General features: G+C 42.4%; 1 protein-coding gene and 1 pseudogene across 2 annotated transcripts in view; one reads left to right on the plus strand and one right to left on the minus strand.

Annotated features, from left to right (window-relative positions):
* ITGB3BP (integrin subunit beta 3 binding protein) overlaps positions 1-12,513 on the minus strand; it is an 86,184-nt gene that overhangs the window by 33,791 nt on the left and 39,880 nt on the right. The window lies entirely within an intron of this gene.
* On the plus strand, positions 7,478-9,283 carry LOC309800657 (keratin, type II cytoskeletal 8-like; annotated as a pseudogene). The gene has a single exon. The product of its transcript is annotated as a keratin, type II cytoskeletal 8-like (transcript).

A 12,513-nucleotide genomic window follows, 5' to 3' on the forward strand; every position in this document is an offset into this window, starting at 1 on the left:
ATTTTTTCACTATTGTGGATAACTTTTCAATAGGTAGTTATTATTTTTAATTTACCAGTCTCCTAATTTTTTATTCATGATTACATTATATAGAAGAAATAATCTTTTGAATAAAATTTCCATTGGGGCTTGGTATATTAAAAAGAAAAACTAGATAAACCCACTTTGATAATATAATTAGTTTAAAATACATTAGTTTTTCATCAAATATTTTAACGAGGAGGGACCTTCAAGATGGTGGAGGAATAAGACATGGAGATTATCTTCCTCCCCACAAATACATCAGAAATACATCTACACGTGGAACAACCCCTACAGAACACCTACTGAACGCTGGCAGAAGACCTCAAGCTTCCCAAAAGGCAAGAAATTCCCTATGTACCTGGGTAGGGCAAAAGAAAAAAGAAAAAACAGAGACAAAAGAACAGGGACAGGACCTGTGCCTCTGGGAGGGAGCAGTGAAGGAGGAAAAGTTTCCACACACTAGGAAGCCCCTTCACTGGCGGAGACGGGGCGTGCCGGGGGTAAAGCTTCGGAGCCACAGAGGAGAGCACAGCAACAGGGGTGCAGAGGGCAAAGCAGAGAGACTCCTGCACAGAGGATCAATGACGACCAGCACTCACCAGCCCAAGAGGCTTGTCTGCCCACCCGCCAGGGCAGGTGGGGGCTAGGAGCTTCGGCTTCAGCTACAGAGGTCAGATCCCAGGGAGAGGACTGGGGTTGGCTGTGTGAACACAGCCTGAAGGGGGCTAGTGCACCACAGCTAGCTGGGAGTGCAAGAAAAGTCTGGAACTGCCTAAGAGTCAAAAGACCATTGTTTTGGGGTGCGCGAGGAGAGGAGATTCAGAGCACCAACTAAAGGAACTTCAGAGACGGGTGCAAGCCACGGCTATCAGCCCGGACACCAGGGACAGGCATGAAACACTAACGCTGCTGCTCCAGTCACCAAGAATCCTGTGTGCAAGCACAGGTCAATGACCACACCCATGCCCCGGGGAGCCTGTGCAGTCCGCCACAGCCAGGGTCCCGTGATCCAGGGACAACTTCCCCAGGAGAACACACGGCATGCCTCAGGCTGTTGCAGCGTTATGCTGGCCTCTGCCACCGCAGGCTCACCACACATTCTGTACCCTTACCTCCCCACAGCCTGAGTGAGCCAGAGCCCCCGAATCAGCTGCTCCTTTAACCCTGTCCTTTCTGGGCGAAGAACAGATGCCAGAGGGCGACATACATGCAGAGGCAGGGCCAAATCCAAAGCTGAACCCTAGGAGCTGCACCAACAAAGAAGAGAAAGGGAAATTTCTTTGTGCAGCCTCAGGAGCAGCGGATTAAATCTCCACAATCAACTTGATGTACCCTGCATCTGTGGAATACCTGAATAGACAACAAATCATCCCAAAATTGAGGCGGTGGACTTTGGAAGCAACTACAGACTTGGGGTTTGCTGTATGTGACTGACTAGTTTCTGATTTTTATGTTTATCTTAGTTTTTAGCACTTGTTATCTTTGGTAGATTTGTTTATTGGTTTTGCTGCTCTGCTCTTTTTTTATTACCTTTCCTATTTTAATAATTTTTAATTTTAATAACTTTATTTTATTTTACTAAAAAAAATTATTTTTTCTTACTTTCTTTTTTTTCCTCCCTTTTCTTCTGAGCTATGTAGCTGACAGGGTCTTGGTGCTCCGGCTGGGTGTCAGGCCTGAGCCCTGAGGTGGGAGAGCCAAGTTCAGGACATTGGACCATCAGAGACCTCACAGAGACACATGATATCAATCAGCGAGAGCTCTCCCAGAGATCTCCATCTCAATACTAAGACCCAGCTCCACTCAACGACCAGCAAGCTCCAGTGCTGGACACCCCATGCCAAACAACTAACAAAACAGGAACACAACCCCACCCATTAGCAGAGAGGTTGTCTAAACTCATAATAAGTTCACAGATACTCCAAAACATACCACTGGATGCAGTCCTGCTCACCAGAAAGACAAGATCCAGCCTCATCCACCAGAACACAGGCACCAGTCCCCTCCACCAGGAAGCCTCCACAACCCACTGAACCAACCTTACCCACTGGGGGCAGACACCAAAAACAATGGGAACTAAGAACCTGAAGCCTGCAAAAAGGAGACCCAAAACACAGTAAGTTAAGCAAGATGAGAAGACAGAGAAATAAATACACAGCAGATGAAGGAGCAAGGTAAAAACCCACCAGACCAAACAAATGAAGAGGAAATAGGCAGTCTACCTGAAAAAGAATCCAGAGTAATGATAGTAAAGATGATCCAAAATCTTGGAACTAGAATGGAGAAAATACAAGAAACGTTTAACAATGACCTAGAAGAACTAAAGAGCAAACAAACAATGATGAACAACATAATAAATGAAATTTAAAATTCTCTAGAAGGAATCAATAGCAGAATAACGGAGGCAGAAGAATGGATAAGTGACCTGGAAGATAAAATAGCGGAAATAACTACTGCAGAGCAGAATAAAGAAAAAAAAATGAAAAGAATTGAGGACAGTGTCAAAGATCTCTGGGACAACATTAAACGCACCAACATTCGAATTCTAGGGGTCCCAGAAGAAGAAGAGAAAAAGAAAGGGACTGAGAAAATACTTCAAGAGATTATAGTTGAAAACTTCCCTAATATGGGAAAGGAAATAGTCAATCAAGTCCACGAAGCACAGAGAGTCCCATACAGGATAAATCCAAGGAGAAACACACCAAGACACCTATTAATCAAGCTATCAAAAATTAAATACAGGGCTTCCCTGGTGGCGCAGTAGTTCATAGTCCGCCTGCCGATGCAGGGGATGCGGGTTCGTGCCCCGGTCCAGGAAGATCCCACATGCCGCGGAGTGGCTAGGCCTGTGAGCCATGGCCGCTGAGGCTGTGTGTCTGGAGCCTGTGCTCCGCAACAGGAGAGGCCACAACAGTGAGAGGCCTGCGTACCGCAAAAACAAAACAAAACAAAACAAAAATTAAATACAAAGAAAAACTATTAAAAGCAGCAAGGGAAAAGCAACAGATAACATACAAGGGAATCCCCATAAGGTTAACAGCTGATCTTCCAGCAGAAACTCTACAAGCCAGAAGGGAGTGGCAGGACATATTTAAAGTGAAGGAAGGGAAAAACCTAAAACCAAGATTACTCTTCCCAGTAAAGATCTCAGATATGACAGAGGAATTAAAACTTTACACACAAGCAAAAGCTAAGAGAATTCAGCACCAGCAAACCAGCTTTACAGCAAATGCTAAAAGAACTTCTCTAGGCAGGAAACACAAGAGAAGGAAAACACCTACAATAACAAACCCAAAACAATTAAGAAAATGGTAATAGGAACATACTTATTGATAATTACCATAAATGTATATGGATTAAATGCTCCAACCAAAAGACAAAGACTGGCTGAATGGATATAAAAACAAGACCTGTATACATGCTGTCTACAAGAGACCCACTTCAGACCTAGGGACACATACAGACTGAAAGTGAGGGAATGGAAAAAGATATTCCATGCAAATGGAAATCAAAAGAAAGCTGGAGTAGCAATTCTCATATCAGACAAAATAGACTTTAAAATAAAGACTATTACCAGAGACAAAGAAGGACAGACACTACATAATGATCAAGGGATCAATCCAAGAAGAAGATATAACAATTGTAAATATTTATGCACCCAACATAGGAGCACCTCAATACATAAGGCAAATGCTAACAGCCATAGAAGGGGAAATCGACAGTAACACAATCATAGTAGGGGACTTTAACACCCCACTTTCACCAATGGACAGATCATCCAAAATGAAAATAAATAAGGAAACACAAGCTTTAAATGACACAGTAAACAAGATGGACTTCATTTATATTTATAGGACATTCCATCCAAAACCAACAGAATACACTTTCTTCTCAAGTGCTCATGGAACATTCTCCAGGATAGATGATATCATGGGTCCCAAATCAAGCCTTGGTAAATTTAAGAAAATTGAAATCATATCAAGTATCTTTTCCAACCACAATGTTATGAGACTAGATATCAAGTACAGGAAAAAAACGGTAAAAACTACAAACACATGGAGGCTAAACAATACGCTAGTAAATAACCAAGAGATCACTGAAGAAATCAAAGAGGAAATCAAAAAATACCCAGAAACAGGGCTTCCCTGGTGGCGCAGTGGTTAAGAATCCACCTGCCAGGGCTTCCCTGGTGGCGCAGTGGTTGAGAGTCCGCCTGCCGATGCAGGGGACACGGGTTCGTGCCCCGGTCTGGGAAGATCCCACATGCCGCGGAGCGGCTGGGCCCGTGAGCCATGGCCATTGAGCCTGCGTGTCCGGAGCCTGTGCTCCGCAATGGGAGAGGCCACAACAGTGAGAGGCCCACATACCGCAAAAAAAAAAAAAAAAAAAGAATCCACCTGCCAATGCAGGGGACATGGGTTCAAGCCCTGGTCTGGGAAGATCCCACATGCTGTGGCGCAACTAAGCCTGTGTGCCACAACTACTGAGCCTGTGCTCTAGAGCCCACGAGCCACAACTACTGAGCCCATGAGCCACAGCTACTGAAGCTTGTGCACCTAGAGCCTATGCTCTGCAACAAGGGAAGCCACCGCAGTGAGAAGCCCATATACCACAATGAACAGTAGATCCTGCTCACCGCAACCACAGAAAGCCCGCGCATAGCAACAAAGACCCAACACAGCCTAAAATAAATAAATAAAATAAATTTTTTTTAAAAAGCTTTTAAAAAACATGAAGTTCTAAAAGGAAAAAAACCTAGAAACAAATGACAATGAAAACACAATGACCCAAAACCTATGGGATGCAGCAAAAGCAGTTCTAAGAGGGAAGTTTAGAGCAGCACAATCCTCCCTCAAGAAATAAGAAAAATCTCAACTAAACAATATAAACTTACACCTAAAGCAATGAGAGAAACAAGAACAATAAAACCCCAAAGTTAGAAGAAGGAACGAAATCATAAAGATCAGATCTGAAATAAATGAAAAAGAAATGAAGGAAACAATGGCAAAGGTCAATAAAACTAAAAGCTGGTTCTTTGAGAAGATAAGCAAAATTGATAAACCATTAGCCAGACTCATCAAAAAGAAAAGTGTGAAGACTCAAATCAACAGAATGAGAAATGAAAAAGGAGAAGTAACAACTGACACTGCAGAAATACAAAGGATCATGAGAGATTACTACAAGCAACTATATGCCAGTAAAAGGGACGACCTGGAAGAAATGGACAATTTCTTACAAAAGCACAACCTTCTGAGACTGAATCAGGAAGAAACAGAAAGTATAAACAGACCAGTCACAATCACTGAAATTGAAACTGTGATTAAAAATCTTCCAACAAACAAAAGCCCAGGACCAGATGGCTTCACAGGCAAATTCTATCAAACATTTAGAGAAGAGCTAACACCTATCTTTCTCAAACTCTTCCAAAATATAGCAGAGGGAGGAACACTCCCAAACTCATTCTACGAGGCCACCATCACCCTGATACCAAAACCAGACAAAGATGTCACAAACAAAGAAAACTACAGGCCAACATCACTGATGAACATAGATGCAAAGATCCTCAACAAAATATTAGCAAAGAGAATCCAACAGCACATTATAAGGATCATACACCATGATCAAGTGGGGTTTATCCCAGGAATGCAAGGATTCTTAAATGTATGCCAATCAATCAGTGTGATACACAATATTAACAAATTGAAGGATAAAAACCATATGATCATCTCAATAGAGACAGAAAAAGCTTTCGACAAAATTCATCACCCATTTATGATAAAAACTCTCCAGAAAGTAAGCATAGAGGGAACTTACCTCAACATAACAAAGGCCATATATGACAAACCCATGGCCAACATCATTCTCAGTGGTGTAAAATTGAAACCACTTCCACTAAGATCAGGAACAAGATAAGGTTGCCCAATCTTATCACTATTATTCAACACAGTTTTGGAAGTTTTAGCCACAGCAATCAGAGAAGAAAAAGAAATAAAAAGAATCCAAATTGGAAAGGAAGAAGTAAAACTGTCACTGTTTGCAGATGACATGATACTATACATGGAGAATCCTTAAGATGCTACCAGAAAACTACTAGAGCTAATCAATGAATTTGGTAAAGGAGCAGGATACAAAATTAATGCACAGAAATCTCTTACATTCCTATACACTAATGATGAAAAATCTGAAAGAGAAATTAAGGAAACACTCCCACTTACCACTGCAACAGAAAGAATAAAATACCTAGGAATAAACCTACCTAAGAAGGTAAAAGACCTATACTCAGAAAACTGTAAGACACTGATGAAAAAAGTTAAAGATGATACAAACAGATGAAGAGATATACCACTTGATTGGAAGAATCAACATTGTGAAAATGACTATACTACCCAAAGCAATCTACAGTTTCAATGCAATCCTTATCAAACTACCAACAGCATTTTTCACAGAACTAGAATTAAAAAATTCACAATTTGTATGGAAACACAAAAGACCCCGAAAAGCCAAAGCAATCTTGAGAAAGAAAAATGGAGCTGGAGGAATCAGGCTCCCTGACTTCAGACTATACTACAAAGCTAGAGTAATCAAGACAGTATGGTACTGGCACAAAAACAGAAATATAGATCAATGGAACAGGATAGAAAGCCCAGAGATAAACCGACGCACACATGGTCACCTTATCTTTGATAAAGGAGGCAGGAATGTACAGTGGAGAAAGGACAGCCTCTTCAATAAGTGGTGCTGGGAAAACTGGACAGGTACATGTAAAAGAATAAAATTAGAACACTCCCTAACACCATACACAAAAATAAACTCAAAATGGATTAAAGACCTAAATGTAAGGCTAGACACTATAAAACTCTTAGAGGAAAACATAGGCAGAACACTCTATGACATAAATCACAGCAACATCCTATTTGACCCAACTCCTAGAGAAATGGAAATAAAAACAAAAATAAACAAATGCGACCTAATGAAACTTCAAAGCTTTTGCACAGCAAAGGAAACCATAAACAAGATGAAAAGACAACCCTCAGAATGGGAGAAAATATTTGCAAATGAAGCAACTGACAAAGGTTTAATCTCCAAAATATACAAGCAGCTCATGCAGCTCAATATCAAAAAAACAAACAACCCAATCCAAAAATGGGCAGAAGAACTAAACAGACATTACTCCAAAGAAGGTATCAGATTGCCAACAAACACATGAAAAGATGCTCAACATCACTAATCATTAGAGAAATGCAAATTAAAACTACAATGAGGTATTACCTCACACTAGTCAGAATGGCTGTCATCAAAAAATCTACAAACAATAAATGCTGGAGAGGGTGTGGAGAAAAGGGAACCCTCTTGCACTGTTGGTGGGAATGTAAATTGATACAGTCACTATGGAGAACAGTATGGAGGTTCCTTAAGAAACTAAAAATAGAACTACCATATGACCCAGCAATCCCACTACTGGGCATATACCCAGAGAAAACCATAATTCAAAAAGAGTCATGGGGCTTCCCTGGTGGCACAGTGGTTGAGAGTCCGCCTGCCGATGCAGGGGACATGGGTTCGTGCCCCGGTCCGGGAAGATCCCACATGCGCAGAGTGGCTGGGCCTGTGAGCCATGGCCGCTGAGCCTGTGCATCCGGAGCCTGTGCTCCACAACGGGAGAGGCCACAACAGTGAGAGGCCCGTGTACCGAAAAAAAAAAAAAAAAAAAAAGTCATGGGAGAAGCAGCTTCTCAACTCCTCGAGTCTCTGTCTGCTTCGGCCTCCTCGCCTCCTCTCCAGCCTCCACCATGTCCGTCAGGGTGATCCAGAAGTCCTACAAGGTGTCCACCTCCAGCCCCCAGTCCTTCAGCAGCTGCTCCTATACCAGTGGGTCGGTTCCCACATCGGCTCCTCGGCCTTCTCCCGGGTGGGCAACAGCAGCAACTTCCGGGGCGGCCTGGGCACCAGCATGAGTCTGGCTCGAGGTTATGGCGGGGCCCTCGGTTTGGGGTGCATCACAGCTGTCAGAGTGAACCAGAGCCCGCTGAGCCCCCTCAATCTGGAGGTGGACCCCAACATCTAGGCCATGCGCACCCAGGAGAAGGAAGAGATCAAGACTCTGAACAACAAATCTGCCTCCTTCGTCGACAAGGTGCGACACCTGGAGCAGCAGAATAAGGTTTTGGAGACCAAATGGAACCTCCTGAAGCAGCAGAAGACAGCCCAGAGCAACACAGACAACATGTTTGAAAGCTACATCAACAACCTCTAGCGTCAGTTGGAAACCGTGGCCCAGGAGAAGCTGAAGCTGGAGGTGGAGCTTGGCAACATGCAGAGGCTGGTGGAGGACTTCAAGACCAAGTACGAGGAAGAGATCTAAAAGCACACAGACATGGAGAATGAATGTGTCATCATCAAGAAGGATGTGGATGAAGCTTACATGAACAAGGCAGAGCTGGAGTCCCACCTGGAAGGGCTGACTGAATAGATCAACTTCTACAGGCAACTGTATGGAGAGGAGATCCGTGAGATGCAGTCGCAGATTTCTGACACCTCCGTGGTCCTGTCCATGGACAACAGCCGCTCTCTGGACCTGGACGGCATCATCGCTGGGGTCAAGACCCAGTATGAGGAGATCACCAACCGCAGCCGGGCCGAGGCTGAGACCATGTACCAGATCAAGTATGAGGAGCTGCAGACATTGGCTGGGAAGCACGGGGATGACCTCCGTCACACGAAGACAGAGATTTCTAAGATGAACCGGAACATCAACCGACTCCAGGCTGAGACTGAGGGCCTCAAAGGCCAGAGGGCTTCCCTGGAGGCCGCCATTGCTGATGCTGAGCAGTGTGGTGAGCCGGCCATCAAGGATGCTCAGGCCAAGCTGGCTGAGCTGGAGGCCGCTCTGAGAACTGCCATGCAGGACATGGCACAGCAGTTGTGTGAGTACCAGGAGCTGATGAACGTCAAGCTGGCCCTGGACGTGGAGATTGCCACCTACCTCAAGCAGCTGGAGGGCAAGGAGAGCCAGCTGGAGTCTGGGATGCAGAACATGAGTATCCACACCAAGACCACCAGCGGGCATTCAGGTGGGCTGACCTCAGCCTACGGGACCCCTCGCCTCAACTACAGCCTGAGCTCCTACCAGTCCAGCTTGGGCTCTGGAGGGGGCTCTGGCTCCTTCAGCCATACCAGTTCCAAGACTGTGGTTGTGAAGAAGATTGAGACCCATGATGGGAAGCTGGTGTCTGAGTCCTCTGACGTCCGGACCAAGTGAAAGGCTCCTGCGATCCCTCCCAGCTTCCCCACTCACTTGCTCCTGCAAGAAGGAGTTGTGCTGGGGAGTGTCAGAACCAGAGACCTGAGGCTCAGTCCCGTCCTTAGCCCATCCTGGGGGGAGTCAACTGCCTGGGGCTCCCTCTCTTGCTCACGCCCCCAACTAAAAGCCAATCCAAGTGTCTTTTTCAGAGTAAAGCTTCTGCTGGCTCTGCCAACACACACACACACAAAAGAGTCATGTACCACAATGTATATTGTAGCACTATTTACAATAGCCAGGACACGGAAGCAAGGTAAGTGTCCATTGACAGATGAATGGATAAAGATGTGGCACATATACACAATGGAATATTACTCAGTCATAAAAAGAAAGAAAATTGAGTTATCTGTAGTGGGGTGGATGGACCTAGAGTCTGTCATACAGTGAAGAAAGTCAGAAAGAGAAAAACAAATATCGTATGCTAACACATATATATGGAATCTAAAAAAAAAAAAAAGGTTCTAACGAACCTGGGGCAGGACAGGAATAAAGATGCAGACATAGAGAATGGACTTGAGGACATGGGGAGGGGGAAGGGTAAGCTGGGACGAAGTGAGAGAGTGGCATGGACATATATACACTACCAAATGTAAAATAGATAGCTAGTGGGAAGCAGCTGCATCACACAGGGAGATCAGCTCAGTGCTTTGTGACCACCTAGTGGGCTGGGATAGGGAGGGTGGGAGGGAGACGCAAGAGGGAGGGGATATGGGGATATATGTATACGTATAGCTGATTTAATTTGTTATACAGCAGAAACTAACACAACGATGTAAAGCAATTATACTCCAATAAAGATGTTTTAAAAAAAAGGGATTTCACGAGAACAACCAACTGGTTCCTTAAAAATATATATATATATTTTTTTAATCAAAAATATATTAAAGTTTCCAGCTTGTATTATTTAACCCCTATTTTTTTGTCTCAGAGTTAACAACAAGGGATTGTTGATACTAATATCTAGAAAATAGTGAGTTCCTCAGGATATCACAGTAAATACGATTTTAGAGGTAAAAGTACCTGACTGTTTAAATGCATATTGATTTAGTAAATTCTTGGAAAGATCTTTAGTGCCTATGAAAATATTTCAAATACTGTATGGTATCATTTATAAGTCGAATCTAAAAAAAATAATACAGGGCTTCCCTGGTGGCGCAGTGGTTGAGAGTCCGCCTGCTGATGCAGGGGACACGGGTTTGTGCCCCGGTCCGGGAAGATCCCACATGCCACGGAGCGGCTGGGCCCGTGAGCCATGGCCACTGAACCTGCGTGTCCGGAGCCTGTGCTCCGCAACGGGAGAGGCCACAACAGTGAGAGGCCCGTGTACCGCAAAACACACCCCCCCCAAAAAATAAAAAAATAGTACAAATGAATGAATATGCAAAACAAAACAAACAAACAAAAAGTAATTTTTTTTGATATTATCTCCTCAGGCAAGGAAAACAAAAGCAAAAATAAATAAACAGTACTACATCAAACCAAAAAAGTTCTGCATAGCGAAGCAAACTATCAACAAAACAAAAAGGCCACCTACTGAATGGGAGAAGATATTTATAAATGATATGTCTGGTAAGGAGTTAATATCCAAAATATATAAAGAACTTATACAACTCAACATCAAAAAACCAAACAACCTGATTAAAAAATGGGCAGAGGATCTCAACAGACATTTTTCCAAAGAAGACACACAGATGGCCAGCAGGCACATGAAAAGATGCTCAACATGACTAATCATCAGGGAAATGCAAATCAAAATCACCTCATACATGTCAGAATGGCTATTATCAAAAAGACAAGAAATAACAAGTGTTGGCAAGGATGTAGAGAAAAGAGAATCCTTGTGCACTGTTACTAGGAATGTAAATTGGTGCAGCCACTATGGAATACAGTGTGAAGGTTCCTCAAAAATGTAAAAATAGAACTACCATATGACCCAGCAATTCCACTCCTGGGTATTTATCCAAAGAAAATGAAAACACTAATTAGAAAGGATATGCATCCCTATGTTCATTGCAGCATTATTTATGATAGCCAAGATATGAAAAGCAACTTAAGTGCTCATCAACAGATAAAGAAAATGTGGTATATATATACAATGGAATATACAATGGAATATTACTCAGCCATTAAAAAAGAATGAAACTGCCATTTGTGACAACATTAATGGACCTACAGGGTATTATGTTAAGTGAAATAAGTCAGAGAAAGAAAGACAAGTATCATGATTTCTTTTATATGTGGGATCTAAAAAACCAAATAAATGAACAAATGTAAGAAAACAGAAACTGTCATAGATACAGAGAACAAACAGGTGGGTTGCCAGAGGGGAGGGAAATGGAGGGATGAGAGAAATTGGTGAGGGAGATTAGGAGTACAAACTTTCAGTTATAAAATAATTAAGTCCCAGGCATGAAATGTACATTTGGGGAATATAATCAATAGTAATGTGATATTTTTTTATGGTGATAGATCGTAACTAGACTCATGGTGGTGATAATTATGTGATGTATAGAAATATCGAATCGCTATGCTGTACACCAGGAACTAACATAGTGTTGTATGTCAATTATACCTCCAAACCAAACAAACACACAGAAAAAGAGATCAGATTTGTGGTTACTAGAGGCACAGGGTGGCGGGAAGGAGGAATGAGATGAAGGTAGTCAAAAGGTACAAACTTCAGTTATAAGATAAATAAGTGCTAGGGATGTAATGTACAACACAATAAATATAATTAATACTGTAATATGTTATATATGAAAATTGTTAAGAGAGAAATCCTAAGAGTTCCCATCACAGGGAAAAAATTTTTTCCTTTTTCTTTTATTTTGCTTCCATATGAAATGATGGATGTTCACTAAACTTATTGTGGTAATCATTTCATGATGTATGTAAGTCAAATCATTATGCTGCACACCTTAAACTTAAACAGTGCTATATGTCAATTATAGCTCAATAAAACTGGAAGAAAAAAATTGGTTGAATGACAATAAAAACAAACTGTCTATATTTTTCCTAATTTTTTTTAATCCATTTTATCAGTTTCTAAAAGAGGTAGTTTAAAATCTCCTATGATGATTAGGGATTTGTGAGTTTCTCCTTGCAATCCTGTCCTATTTCGTCATGTTTTGAGTTTTTATTTTTGATGCACAAAGGTCAGGATCCTTTTTCTGGTAGTGAATCTTTCC

Source organism: Mesoplodon mirus, assembly GCF_964341445.2.
Source record: "Mesoplodon mirus genome assembly, chromosome: 3".
NCBI lineage: Eukaryota > Metazoa > Chordata > Mammalia > Artiodactyla > Ziphiidae > Mesoplodon > Mesoplodon mirus.